At 40.1% G+C, this 15000-nt stretch overlaps 1 protein-coding gene across 1 annotated transcript in view; it reads right to left on the bottom strand.

Annotated features, from left to right (window-relative positions):
- Positions 1-13236: 13236 nt before the first annotated feature.
- The window catches only part of LOC135093347 (leucine-rich repeat neuronal protein 1-like), a 69215-nt gene continuing 67451 nt past the window's right edge, over positions 13237-15000 (bottom strand). Inside the window, exon 10 of the mRNA XM_063992565.1 lies at positions 13237-15000. This exon is cut by the window's right edge and continues 332 nt beyond it. The gene's annotated coding sequence lies outside the window, so the exon portion shown is untranslated.

Here is a 15000-nt window from a genome sequence, read left to right as displayed (position 1 = left end):
CGCATCTAATTTGCTGCTCTTTTCCTTTTTTTTGCACTTTTTTCCCTCCCTTCTTCCGTTAAAATCACCGTGAGTTACGCAGCGCTTTTATTTTCACAGTTAAATCGATTTTAGTCTTGCGTTGCCTCGCCTTCTTGATTAGTGTTGTAATTATATACGAGTATGTTATTTTTTATCATTACTGTGCGTGTGTGCTTAAGATACTTAATGTTATGTTTATGCCTATCTGTTATCATATTTACATCTATTGTTTTTATAAAAATAAGGTTGTTATGCTTTCATATGATATAACATTAATGCTGTTATTATTATTATTATTATTATTATTATTATTATTATTATTATTATTATTATTATTATTATTATTATTATAGCTTTATATTATTACATATCTTTTCTCTTGACCCTTAACCATGGGCTTTTGGTAGGGGGGTTTTCACTGTCGGATGCCTTCCATTTATCCGGGGTTAGGACCAGCAGTGTAGGGAGCTGTTTGGGTTGATGAAAGGTAGAAAAACAATGGATGTAGTATTCGCGCTAAGGTAGGTAATGGAAAAGCACGGAGAAAAAGCAAAGAAGGATGTACCCAGGGTTGGTATTAAAAAAAAAAAAAAAAAAAAAACACCCTGGAAAAAAAAAACACCCTGGAAAAAAAAATCCAATTTTTGGAGGGCTTTGAAAAAAAAAAAAGATTTTTCATATCAAAATTTAGTTACATATCATATTGATGATTAATTTCTATATATGTACATATACATAAAAATTGCAAAAGTAGTCAAGTCTAACCCGTTTCATTCCCTGTAAAGCACAAGTTAACACAGGCTCTGTCCAACCGGATCAACCTATATCAGCTTGACCTAAACAAGTGTGTGTTCTTCATTAAGAGTGTAAAAATCTTTCAAGATCTAACTCCCCTTGCAAAACATTTCTGGCACCTAGCCAAAAACATCTCCAATAACTTTGCTTCTTCATCTTCTCCTTTATTTCGACCTGACGGCACACTGCCATCTCATCTATTCCTAAAACTGAACTTTTCGCTCTACCTCAGATAATGCAGGGTTTGTTCCTCCTTCTCCTCCACCCTCTGACTACTTCATGCTACCTATTAAAATCCTTCGCAATGATGTTTTCCCTACCCTCGCTGGCCTTAACCCTCAGAAAGCTTACGAACCTGATGGGGCCCCTCCCATTGTTCTCCGTAACTGTGCCTTTGTGTTTGCACCTTGCTTAGTCAGACTCTTCCAACTCTGTCTATCAACATCTACCTTTCTTTCTTGCTGGAAGTTTGCCCAAATTCAGCCTCTTCCTAAAAAATGGTGACCATTCTAATCCCTCAAACTATCTATTTATCCTCAACAGGAAGATTCTTAAACATCTATTACTTCACAACCTTCTATCTGATCGTCAGTATGGGTTCCGTCGAGGCCGTTCAACTGGTGATCTTCTGGCTTTCCTTAACTGAGTCTTGGTCATCATCTTTTAGGGGTTTTGGTGAAACTTTTACTTAGGCTTAGGCTTAGGCTTACTTTTAGCTTAGGCATATCAAAAAGCTTTTAATAGAGTCTGGCACAAAGCTTTGATTGTCAAACTACCCTCCTACGACTTCTCTTCTTTCTGTAACTTTATCTCAAGTTTCCTTTCTGACCGTTGTATTGCTGCTGTGGTAGACAGTCACTCTTCTTCTTCTAAATCTATTAACAGTGGTGTTCCTCAGGGATTTGTCCTGTCACCCACTCTCTTCCTATTATTCATTAATGATCTTCTAAACCATACTTCTTGTCCTATCCACTCCCATGCTGATGATACCACCCTGCACTTTTCCACGTCCTTTCGTAGACGTCCAGCCCTTCTGGAAGCAAACAGTTCTTGCAGGGAAGTTACAGAACGCCTGATTTCTGATCTCTTTGTGAAAATAGTGGTAGAAGATAGCAAGAGATGCAATATTGTAGCGATAAGAGAGGCTGAAGACAGTCAGTTAGAGGAGAAGAATTGATAAAACGAAAAGCTTTTGATTCCACCCTGTCTAAAAGAATGGTAGAAGTGGAAATCCCCATACATGTCAAGCATACTCCATACATGGATGGATAAAGTCCCTGTTCAGGATTAGCAGCTGGGTGGGAAGAGAGAAAAAAAAAACTAGTGGAGACGTCTCGACTTCATAGAAGCTGTTTTAGCTAGGGGTGAGATATGAAGTCTCCAGTTTAGATTATAAATAAAGGACAGACCGAAGATGTTCAGTGTAGAAGAGGGGGACAGTTGAGTGTCATTGAAGAAGAGGGCAAAGTTATATGGACGGTTGTGTCGAGCTGATAGATGGAAAAATAGAGTTTTGTGGAATTGGAGAATACTAAGTTTGCTCTGCCCCAATCAGAAATTTTAGAGAGATTAGAAGTCAGGCGTTCTGTGGCTTCCCTGTGTGAGTTGTTTACTTCCTGAAGGGTTGGACGTCTACGAAAAGACGTGGAAAAGTACAGGGTGGTATCATCAGTGTAGGAGTGGAAAGGGCATGAAGTTTGGTTTAGATCATTGATGAATAACAGGAAGAGAACAGATGACAGGACAGAACCCTGAGGAACACCACTGTTGATAGACTTAGGAGAAGAACGGTGACCATCTACCACACCAGCAACAGAATGGCCAGAAAGGAAACTTGTGATGAAGTTATTGAGAGATGGAGAGAAGCCGTAGGAGGGTAGTCTGGAAACCAAAGCTCTGTGTCAGACTCTGTCAAAAGCTTTTGATATGTCTAAGGGAACAGGGAATGTTCCACTAAAATTTGTAAAAGAGGATGACCAAAACTCGGTAAGGAAAGCCAGATCACCAGTAGAGCTGCCTTGATGGAACCCATGCTGGCGATCAGATATAAAGTTGTGAAGTGATAGATGTTCAGTAATCTTCCTGTTGAGGATAGATTAAAAAAAAAAAAATAGAAAGACAGGAAACCAGAGCAATTTGACGGTATTAGGGATTAGAGCGGTCACTCATTTTACGAACAGGCTGAATGTAGGCAAATTCCAGCAAAAAGGAAAGGTAGGTGTTGATTGACAGAGTTTGAAGTGTTTGACTAGGCAAGGTGCAAGCACGGAGGCACAGTTTTGGAGAACAATAGGAGGGATCCTATCAGGTCCATAAGCTTTCAGGGGATTAACGCCAGCGGAGGAACTTAATGGGTAACATGAAGTAGAGTGTGAAGGAGCTGGAGGAACAAGTCGTGAATCATCCAATGTGACGTTTTTAACAAAGGTTTGAGGAAAGAATTCAGCTTTAGAAATAGTGGTGCTATCAGGTTGAAATAAAGGGGGGAAAGACGAAGAAGCAAAGTTATTACAGATGTTTTTGGTTAGGTGCCGGAAGTCACAAGAAGAGTTAGATCTAGAAAGATTTTGACATTCTCTATTGATGAAGGAGTTTTTGGCTAGTTAGAGAACAGGCTTGGCATGATTCCGGGCAGAAATATAAAGTGAATGATGTTCGGGTGATGGAAGGCTCAAGTACCTCTTGTGGGTCATCTCTCTATCATGTATAGCATGGAAACAGGTTGTGTTAAACCAAGTTTTTGAAGGTTTAGGGCGAGGAATGTACGCCTTTATGCCAAACACTATCACCTATGTTACGCGGTCAGCACAGACCCGGGCCTCTGACACGGAAACAGTAGTCATTCCAATGAAAATCAGTATGATGCCCCCTCAGGTCCTCCAGTTTGCAAATCCAAAATGTCAGAGGTACCTTCGCTTTGGGGGATCCTGAGGATGGATTGAAGCGATAGGACAATATACAGGTATGAGATGATCAAAGGAGCCTAACGAAGAAGACAGAGTGACAGCATAAGCAGAAAGGAGTAGAAGTTAGGAAAAGATTAAGAATGTTTGACATATTTCCAAGACGGCCAGGAATACGAGTATGCATCCCTCAATCATCGTCGTCTGCACACACTCTCGCCTCCACGCGTGCTGGCTCCCTCTTCCCTACCTCCCTACCCCGCCTCTATAAACACTTTTTTTAAGCCTACATATTACATTGCATTAAATGATTATTTAGTATAGAAAGACTGGCAGATAGCCCATATATAAGGATAGCTTTTTTTGGCATGAACTTAAATCTACAATATTAAAAATACACATATAGACATTAAATACAATTATAAATCAGAAGGAAAAAAATACACGTATATTTATTTATAGTAAGGAAAGACAAGGAGTAAGAAGTGAGAGTATGTAAATATGGAAGATATTCTACAATATATATATATATATATATATATATATATATATATATATATATATATATATATATATATATATATATATATATATATATATATATATATATATATATATATAAATTTTTTATTGTAAATAATTCATAGACATATCACTACCACATACACATGTGCATACTACATATATAATAATACATACTAGTAATAAAAATATCAATTATGATAGTAATAATAATAACAATAATAATAATAATAATAATAATAATAACAATAACAATAACAATAACAATAATAATAATAATAATAATAATAATAATAATAATAATAATGATAATAATAATAAAAGGAATGAGCAAGATTAGTCATAGTAATTGTGGGTAAAAAGTAAATAGCGGGTATAAGAAAATATATTCATAGACAATAATAGTAACAGTAATAAGTGTTGAAAAACAGATCCGTTCATACCTAAATGTACATCTATACCCTCAAAAGCTAAGCCAGTACAGATCTTGATGGTCTCAGTGAGAGGAATATTGATGAACAGACTGAATGTAATATTTAAACATTTTTTTTTCTTTTTTAAGTAGGAAGGACACTGGCCAAGGACAACAAAAATCCAATAAAAAAAAAATGCCCACTGAAATGCCAGTCCCATAAAAGGGTCAAAGCAGTAATAAAAAATTAATGAATAAGTATCTTGAAACCTCCCTCTTGAAGGAATTCAAGTCATAGGAAGGTGGAAATACAGAAGTAGGCAGGGAGTTCCAGAGTTTACCAGAGAAAGGGATGAATGATTGAGAATACTGGTTAACTCTTGCGTTAGAGAGGTGGACAGAATAGGGGTGAGAGAAAGAAGAAAGTCTTGTGCAGCGAGGCCGCGGGAGGAGGGGAGGCATGCAGTTAGCAAGATCAGAAGAGCAGTTAGCATGAAAATAGGGGTACAAGACAGCTAGAGATGCAACATTGCGGCGGTAAGAGAGAGGCTGAAGACAGTCAGTTAGAGGAGAGGAGTTGATGAAACGAAAAGCTTTTGATTCCACCCTGTCTAAAAGAGCAGTATAAGTGGAATCCCCCAGACATGTGAAGCATACTCCATACATGGACGGATAAGGCCCTTGTACAGAGTTAGCAGCTGGGGGGGTGAGAAAAACTGACGGAGACGTCTCAGAACACCTAATTTCATAGAAGCTGTTTTAGCTAGAGATGAGATGTGAAGTTTCCAGTTCAGATTATAAGTAAAGGACAAACCAAAGATGTTCAGTGTAGAAGAGGGGGACAGTTGGGTGCAATTGAAGAAGAGAGGATAGTTGTCTGGAAGGTTGTGTCGAGTTGATAGATGGAGGAATTGAGTTTTTAAAGCATTGAACAATACCAAGTTTGCTCTTCCCCAATCAGAAATTTTAGAAAGATCAGAAGTCAAGCGTTCTGTGGCTTCCCTGCGTGAAATGTTTACCTCTTGAAGGGTTGGACGTCTATGAAAAGACGTGGAAAAGTGCAGGGTGGTATCATCAGCGTAGGAGTGGATAAGACAAGAAGTTTGGTTTAGAAGATCATTAATGAATAATAAGAAGAGAGTGGGTGACAGTACAGAACCCTGAGGAACACCACTGTTAATAGATTTAGGAGAAGAACAGTGACCGTCTACCACAGCAGCAATAGAACGTTCAGAAAGGAAACTTAAGATGAAGTTACAGAGAGAAGGATAGAAGCCGTAGGAGGGTAGTTTGGAAATCAAAGCTTTGTGCCATACTCTATCAAAAGCTTTTGATATTTGAGGATGACCAAGACTCAGTAAGGAAAGCCAGAAGATCACCAGTAGAGTGGCCTTGACGGAACCCATACTGGCAATCAGATAGAAGGTTGTGAAGTGATAGATGTTTAAGAATCTTCCTGTTGAGGATAGATTAAAAAACTTTAGATAGGCAGGAAATTAAAGCAATAGAACGGTAGTTTGAGGAATTAGAACGGTCACCCTTTTTTAGGAACAGGTTGAATGTAGGCAAACTTCCAGCAAGAAGGAAAGGTAGATGTTGACAGACAGAGCTGAAAGAGTTTGACTAGGCAAGATGCAAGCACGGAGGCACAGTTTCGGAGAACAATAGGAGGGACCCCATCAGGTCCATAAGATTTCCGAGGGTTTAGGCCAGCGAGGGCATGGAAAACATCATTTCGAAGAATTTTAATAGGTGGCATGAAGTAGTCAGAGGGTGAAGGAGAGGGAAGAACAAGGCCAGAATAGTCCAAGGTAGAGTTTTTAGCAAAGGTTTGAGCGAGGAGTTCAACTTTAGAAAGGCTTTTGGTAGTTTAAAAGAGGACAAGGTTTTAGCCCTCTTTCACACTACCATAAAACCTTTTTATGTGTAGTTATGACATTCATTCTTTGTTCACCAATATTCCTGTCACTGAGACCATCAAGATCTGTACCGACTTATCCTTTCAGGATATAGATGTATTTTTAGGTATGAACAGATCTGTTTTTCAACACCTATTAGAAATCTGTGTCAAAGACATGCCTTTCATTTTTAATAACGGGCTATATAATAGTATTACTGATGATGATGATGATAATAATAATGATGATAATAATGATGATGATGATGATAATAATAATGATAATAATAATAATAATAATAATAATAATAATAATAATAATAATAATAATAATAATAATTGTTATAATAATGATGGTGATAATAATAATAACAATAATAATAATAATGATAATATAGTAATAATAATAATAATAATAATAATAATAATAATAATAATTGTTATGATAATAATAATAACAATAATAATAATAATAATAATGATAATAATAACTGTTATAATTGTTATAATAATAATAATAGTAATAATAATAATAATAATAATAATAATAATAATAATAATATGAAGAAGAAGAAGAGAAAAAAAGAAATCAAAATAATAGCCAAAGAAATAAATAAAGGGATATGTAATTATCATTCAAACATACAAATCTCATTTTTATATAAGAAGATATGATAAGATAGATATTTATGCTTTTAATAAGTTGATAATATCAGGCATTCCATTTCCTTTTTAAATGAGGATTGACTTGTTGATTCCTTAATATATTGTGGTGGTGTGTTCTATATTGTATGACCTTTGAACTTTAATGATTGTCTATATAGGGTTATGTTGTGTTGTGGAATCTGCAAGGAGTGTTTGTTACGTGTGGAGTGGTGGTGTGATTGGAGTGTAGGGTAAGTATACTGGAGATGGAGATGTTCGAACATGTAGGTGGCAATAAAGAGTTTTGACAAATCGGAGAGCTGTAGGATAGTCGCTGTTGGTTATCATTCCAGTTATCTTATTATGGAGAATACTTAGATTATAGAGATGACAAGGATAAATAGAGGTCCAGATACTATAAGATAAAGGAGGAAATATGTGAGCATAATACATCATTTTTATGATTTAATTTGGAACAAGGCTTTCAACTCTCAATATAAGTGCAACTGAGCGAAAAAGTTTAAGACATATTGGTTATGTGGTACTTAAAGATGAGAATTTTGTTAAAAGTAATACCTAGTTCTAAATTTTTGTTTTGTATGCTTGCAGGATGTTATAATTTAAAATAGCAAGTCTGGGTAATGGTTGGTATGTGGTAATAGTGTTTATAAATAACATATAGTAAGTTTTGGCAGTGTTAACTGCCTTCACAGAAGTGTCACTCACTTCCGCAGAAATCATACACACAGCAAATCAGACACCTAGATCAAATTAACAAATTCAGACAAATCTGAAAACTTAGCAATACAATGTACGGAAAGAAGCAGTTGACCGAGAGTGAGCAGCGGGTGGCCCGCGCCAGGGCTGAGTCTGCCCTGCGGGGCAGGCTGCAGGCCCGAAAGTTTGCTGAGGCCCAGAAGCGGCAACGGCAGGCCAAGGGGAACAAGGTGGACGAGGCCCTTCCTCCACCCAAAGGGAGGGACCTCGCCACCATAATGAAAGTGGATGACGCCCGCGTGGTGCCCCGCCGACAGGAGCACCAGGCCCAGGTCGTCCCCGTGAAGAACGCGTCTCGCGTGCAGGAGAGGCTGCTGGTGGCAGCGCCTCCCGCTGCGGGGCTGGGGGGTCAGGTGGGGACCGGCTAGGCGGGTCGCAACATGTACCTGCCCGCCAGGTTCCTGAGGCGCCTTACGAAGCAGGACGAATTTTTCCTGCATTACCTGCGCGGCCACTATGGCGTGTCCATCGCTGTGGGCACGCCCATGACAAAAATACATATTGCAGGGCCAAAGCCCAAAGTTGTGGCGTGTTACGCATATGTGAAAGCCATGCTTGTTAAGTGGCACCAGCGCCAGGCCGGCCAGCAGTGAGCGGAGGGACTGCTGCACACACTCCCCGCACTGCTTGGCCCGCCGAGCAGCGACGACGAGAGAGCGAAGCGAATACTTCACGCAGAGCAGCGGCGAGCGAGCGAATACTATGAACAATACAGCGACGTGCAAATACGTATAAATAAACGATAGCGAGGCGAGGATTACATATCTTGACTTTCATATTATCTCATTGTGTTGTATTAGTGAATTATTGTTATTTTCTAGTAATCTTGTGGTTTTATGAAATGAGAACTATTATTTTTTTAACTGTTATTAGTTACCATATGTAATGTTAATAATGCTAATACTACATAAATCTGCCATGAACTAGTGGTGTTCAATCTTCCTTAAGTTCATGCTCCCTTCAGGGAGTATTTGAGAAATTTCAAGTATCCTAGCGCCTAGATATAGTATATAAATGAATGATACTTTCATCGCAATTTAGAATAATTTGTTACATGACACCTCCTAAAACATCCTTTTGTACTGTGCACACACTACTGGCAGTCATGTACCCCTCCATGCACCCCATTATTTCCAGATACCCTGTAAAACATCCATGCACCGTGGGGCGCACCATGCACCTATGTTGACTATCACTGGTCTAGAGCAGTAGGATAAAATATGGAAATAAGGTTGTGACTGGAGGAGTCCAGCGGAGAGAACAGTTTTACTGAATAAGTTGAAGGGCTAGAGCAGGGGTGTCAAACTCAAATCTTTTCGAGGACCAACTATCCTCTTGGTTATGGTCTCGAGGGCCATCAAAGATTTGGTAATTACTTATTGGTAACACTGAAGGTTACAACTTATTTTGCTGGTCATCCTGGTTTACCAAAAATACATCACTAAGGTAAAAGGTAAACATTATTATGTTATTATGTTAAGTTACATTTTCCTCAGTTATAACAATTATAGTAACTCGAGTTGAAAAATCTCTTGTCGCCACGCAGGCCACTTAAGACAGTTCCGCGGGCCATATTTGGCTCGCGGGCCGTGAGTTTGACACCTTTGGGCTAGAGGTTAGAAAAGATAGGGTATGTCGGGCGTATCGCTGAGGCGGTCAGGAATGTGGGTAGGGTGCTGCACTAATACTACTGTAGTTTAAATCATGTCAAATAGCGAAATTGAAGGTTTGTTCATGAGGTTGGTCAATGGAAGGTGATAACCAAAGCTGGTGGTGAACATTAAACTTTCCAGATATAAAAATCTAAGCTAGGGGAAAATGAATGAGAATGTGCTCCACTTCGGAAGTCAAATAATCAAATAATTTACAAAGTCAGGAACGTTAGACACAACACTGTCTAACTGAATTTAGTGAAACGGTGACATTGATGGAAAAAAATATCTGAATACTCAATAGTGTAGGCACGAGACTAAGTTGAATCGTTGCGTACACAGACGCAACATTCAGCTTGAGATTGAAATTAAGGAGAGAGAGAGAGAGAAAGTAAGAGGAAACAGAAAAGGGCCCCACACGCCTGGCTTCAGCAGGGAATGGAAAAGGTGATGTTTGGAGAAGGTGAGCTGATCCACAGACTAGAAGTCAAAGTTAAGACCACGAATATTGATGTTAATATATATAGAGGAAATCAGAGGGGCCATCAAGACACCTCGAGCCAGTAACCAAAGAATAGCCTGCTCTGAGAACATTTATGGTTGCCTTCCCAAATAGGGGCTTATATTTATATCCTGTGTTGTGGACGGTTACGTTAGAATGCATGGGATGTTTCTAAAAGGGGTGGGTAGTGTTTTGAAATGGCTAGTCAAGTTGATGGAAGTCCGCTGGGAGCAGGGTAAAGAACCGTGTCCCAGCCATCGGCGGGGGACGGAAGCATTTTCGCTTTAAGAAAACAGAAGGGATAAAAGTGCCCAATAAAAGAGGAATAAAGTTGCTTCATAAAATAGAAAAGCTTTACACAAACATATGTGAGGGATGGTGTTTAAAGTTACGTAGTTATTTACTCTAATTATTTCATATCTAAGAATGAGGAGGCTGTATAATTGTATAATGATAAGAAGTTTTCAACTTAAGTTTTGCAATGATTACGGCACTAACTGGCCTTCGAGGTCACAAGGCTGGTATCACGAAAAAAGTGCTTCCTGTGAAAATTTCCTCTCTCTCTCTCTCTCTCTCTCTCTCTCTCTCTCTCTCTCTCTCTCAAGAGACGTGTTGGTATGTTTGTATAAAAAAAGAAAAAAAATGTGTATATATATATATATATATATATATATATATATATATATATATATATATATATATATATATATATATATATATATATATATATATATATATATATATATATATATATATATATATATATATATATATATATATATATATATTCACACACATACACACGTGAAGGTGTGATGAACAGTCGAACGAAACCCTTGCCTTCTTTATTATCGCGGCATTTCGCTATTTATACATGGTATTTTCAAGTGGCGAAACGTCACGATAATAAAGAAGGCAAGGGTTTCGTTCGACCGTTCATCACACCTGCACGTGTGTGTGCGTGTGAGTATATATATATATATATATATATATATATATATATATATATATATATATATATATATATATATATATATATATATATATATATATATATATATATATATATATATATATATATATATATATATATATATATATATATATATACATATATATTATATATTGTAGCTTTTTTATTCCTTGCCATCCTTCTCTCCCTCTTACCCCATCTTCCTTCCTTCCTTCCTCTTAACCGTTCCACTCTCTCTGTCAACCTTCCTTACTTTCCTCTTCTTATCAATTGGGTTTTCCTCTTTTTTAATCCTGCATTCCTCCTTCGTTGACTGCCTTCCCTTCCTTCTCTTCAACGCGTCTTTCTGTCTTCCTTGACTACCCTCTTCCATCCCTTCCTCCTCCAGTCGCATGGATGGGGGCTTGTCTGGGGCGTGACGAGGAGGAGCGAGAGGGGGGGCGGTTGGGCAGACGCTGTGTACGCACTCGTACATCCGGTAATAGGCGCCCAATTTGGAGGGTGAAAGCCCTGATTAAGTCAATGGGCGACACGAGCATAACATCTGGTATTTTCACCGAGGAGGCAACACTGTATTGTCTGGCTAAGTGGCGGCCATCACAGCCTCCCTCCTTTCACGTCTCCCTCCCTCCCTCCCTCCCTCCCTCCCTCCTTCCTTCCCTCCCTCCCTCCCTCCCTCCAGCCTTCCCCTACTATTCCTTCCCCCTCCGCTGTGATACGTGCACTTTGAAACTGTCTCTCCCTGGAGTGCACGGTCCTCTGATGTGTGCACTGCGTCCCTCTAATTGACCCAACAGCCCCACGGAGGCAAAGAATGCCCCGGGTAATGGTACACACGCTTGCCCCATACAGAGAGGCGATGACGGGTCGCGTGGCACTTTTACGGGTGAGGGAGAAGAAAGTTTGAAAAATAAAAGAAAATAGGTTAGAGCCGACCTCCCCGTTCGTGGATTTTCCCTTCCTCGACTTGACGCCATTTAGCCCCCTGGCGGGAGAGCGGTGAAGTTCTCCTCTTATCCACTTACCACTCGTTACCGCGGCGAGGCGGGCCCTAAACACCTTTTCATAATGTTTCGGTCGACCCCTCACGTTGCAGCCCGGAAGGAATAGCAGGCTGAGCGCTAACACCATCTCGCCGCAGGGTGAAAAAGGAACACGGGCTCATGAGGCCACCAGGAGTCGGTTACCACAAAACCCTGTCATCAGTCACGCCCAGGAGAAATGTGTAATGTGCCTGCAAGTTGTGTCACGCTTCTCTTAGTTTCGCTGACGGTGTTCACATCGGCAGCCTCTCTCAGATCTGAAGGATTTCGCTGCCTCGTGCAGGGGAGGAAATGCATCGTAGACTTGGCACCACCGCTTGGGTTACACTTAAAAGCTTGTGTCGGATAGAATTTGCGAGCGGCGGCAATTTCAGCCAACAGGGAAAATGGACTAAAATCACAGGGCAGGATGAGGCCACTCTCTCGCTCTCTTTTCCTTTTTTTGTCCCTCTGTCTCTCTCACACACTCACTCACCGGTGCCCTCAGTGTTCCTCGGTGCGGCCTGTCATAAAGCACCGCCGCCCAGGGAGACGCGGCGCCCTAATAGCGGGGTAATGAAGGCTGTCGCCGGGGAGTAAGATGGCTACACGCGGCCCCCTGCCTGAAGGCGTCTGGTGCAGGAAGGCGCTTTACTTAGTGGTGGTGGTAGTAGTAGTAGTAGTAGTAGTAGTAGTAGTAGTAGTAGTAGTAGTAATAGCAGCAGTAGTAGTAGTAGCAGTAGTAGTAGTAGTAGTAGTAGTAGTACTAGTAGTATTGGTGGTGGTGTTGGTTGTGGTACTGTATTAGTATCATTTACGTTACCAGTACTGCTGTTACTACTATTCTTACCACTACTACTACTACTACTACTACCACTACTACTACTACTACTACTACTACTACTACTACTACTACTACTACTACTACTACTACCACCACCACCACTACCCCTACCACCACCACTACTACCACCACCACCACTACCCCTACCACCACCACTACCGCCATCACCATCCCTACCACAACCACCACCACCATCAACAGTACTAGAAAAGCATCAATTAATAAATGCACCAAGGTTAATAAAATCATATCATCAAGGAAAACAACCGTGAACGTCATCCTTCAACTTTATTGTCGTAAGGCTCTCGGGTCACCACTACCAGCCTGCAGGGTTTGATTTGATGCTACTAAACACACGTCGCCATTTACAGTACAAGAAGTATACAAATATCCATAGATATAAAATACTCTTCAAACTTTCAGCTCTCTATATATATATAAACTTAACTCACACGGTAACTCATGTATGGCACGTAGGAATGAAAGCGTTGTCGCGTTATACACGAAGTCACGTTACATACACACGCACATACTTATTTTTATATACTAGGTACTCTTATCTCTCTCTAAAGTATAATTATATATTTACACATACAAGCTGACTATTATTATACACACGAATTTTTTTAATGCATGTCACGAGACCCATAAGTGTGTGTGTGTGTGTGTGTGTGTGTGTGTGTGTGTGTGTGTGTGTGTGTGTGTGTGTGTGTGTGTGTGTGTGTGTGTGTGTGTGTGATGACTTTGATTCATCGCTGCAGACGGAAGAAGAGGGAATCAATCACTGAGCAATTATTCTTTTGTATTGTTTTGTTGATTTGATCATTAGTACACCTTCGCTTGTACTATGAGGTGAAGCACATCATCATCATCATCATCACCATTACCTTCAATGATTCCAGCGTAGAACACATGCCTCTTCAACCCTTCACTCATCTCTCTACCGCCCTTCTGTTGCTGGCCACCCTCCACCATTTCTCTGTCTGCCTTGCCTTCTTTTGATTTTTCTTACCATTCCTAGATTGTTGTTTTGTTACGTTTAATTTTTCAGTTATAATCTGTTCGGCGCATGACGTGTCCTGCCTATGTCTAGTTGTCAGTCTTATTTTATCGCAGGTAACTGAGGCTCCTATCGGACACTGATGTCCTGTAGCACTAGATCTATAACATGATAACAAGTGCTAGTCAGGAGCCTTACCGGCTGTAATCGCTGATGTGCCATGTATCCCATTTTTACGAGTGAGAAACGAACGAACTTCTTTTCTTTCCACTTAATTATGCGTTTGAACACTTACAATGCACTCTCACTCTGTAATTTACCGGTTTGGAGTAGCTCCATGCCTCCCTTTGTGTGTGAGAGGGCGGTAAGGGAAGATGAAAGAAATATGATGTCCTTTAATCCGTCATACCTGCATGAGCTTCATCAACCTCTAACGAGCAGGCTGTCAGGCATCGTAAAGCTAAGGGATGGAAGACACGGTATTGATTTCTAGTCAACAAGCCTGGCAATATTTTAACCAAAGAGAACGTAACACTGCATCACATCACGGCCGAGACATTACTGAGTGAGTCGTGAGCAAAAGACTGAGCTTTGAGGTACTAATGCAGACACATCTCATAATTTTTCAGGTAAACTTGCCCCATTAGTTGCTGCACACTGGCAGGATAACCTTGTGTTCCTAGTGTTCCTTCGGCGTTGTACTTAGAAGCAGAGATATGTTTCTCCTATCTCGTGTGTTGGAGGTTAGCGCAAAATAATGTAATCAGACATCCAAGGGAAGACTTAAAGATGTGTGTGTGTGTGTGTGTGTGTGTGTGTGTGTGTGTGTGTGTGTGTGTACTATGGATCGGGTGAAGCAAGGATAAGGCAGTTTTGTGTGTGTCTCTCTCTCTGTGTGTGTGTGTGTGTGTGTGTGTGTGTGTGTGTGTGACTGAATATGTGTACGTGCTTGTGTGAGGGGTTGCGAAGGTGTGATAAATGCAGGTACAATCAGTATGTGGTAGAAAGGTAAGGGAAGGGAAGGGAGGGACTGGA

This window comes from Scylla paramamosain, chromosome 3 (assembly GCF_035594125.1).
Source record: "Scylla paramamosain isolate STU-SP2022 chromosome 3, ASM3559412v1, whole genome shotgun sequence".
In the NCBI taxonomy this organism is placed as follows: domain Eukaryota; kingdom Metazoa; phylum Arthropoda; class Malacostraca; order Decapoda; family Portunidae; genus Scylla; species Scylla paramamosain.
This window is presented reverse-complemented; position numbering and strand designations above follow the sequence as displayed.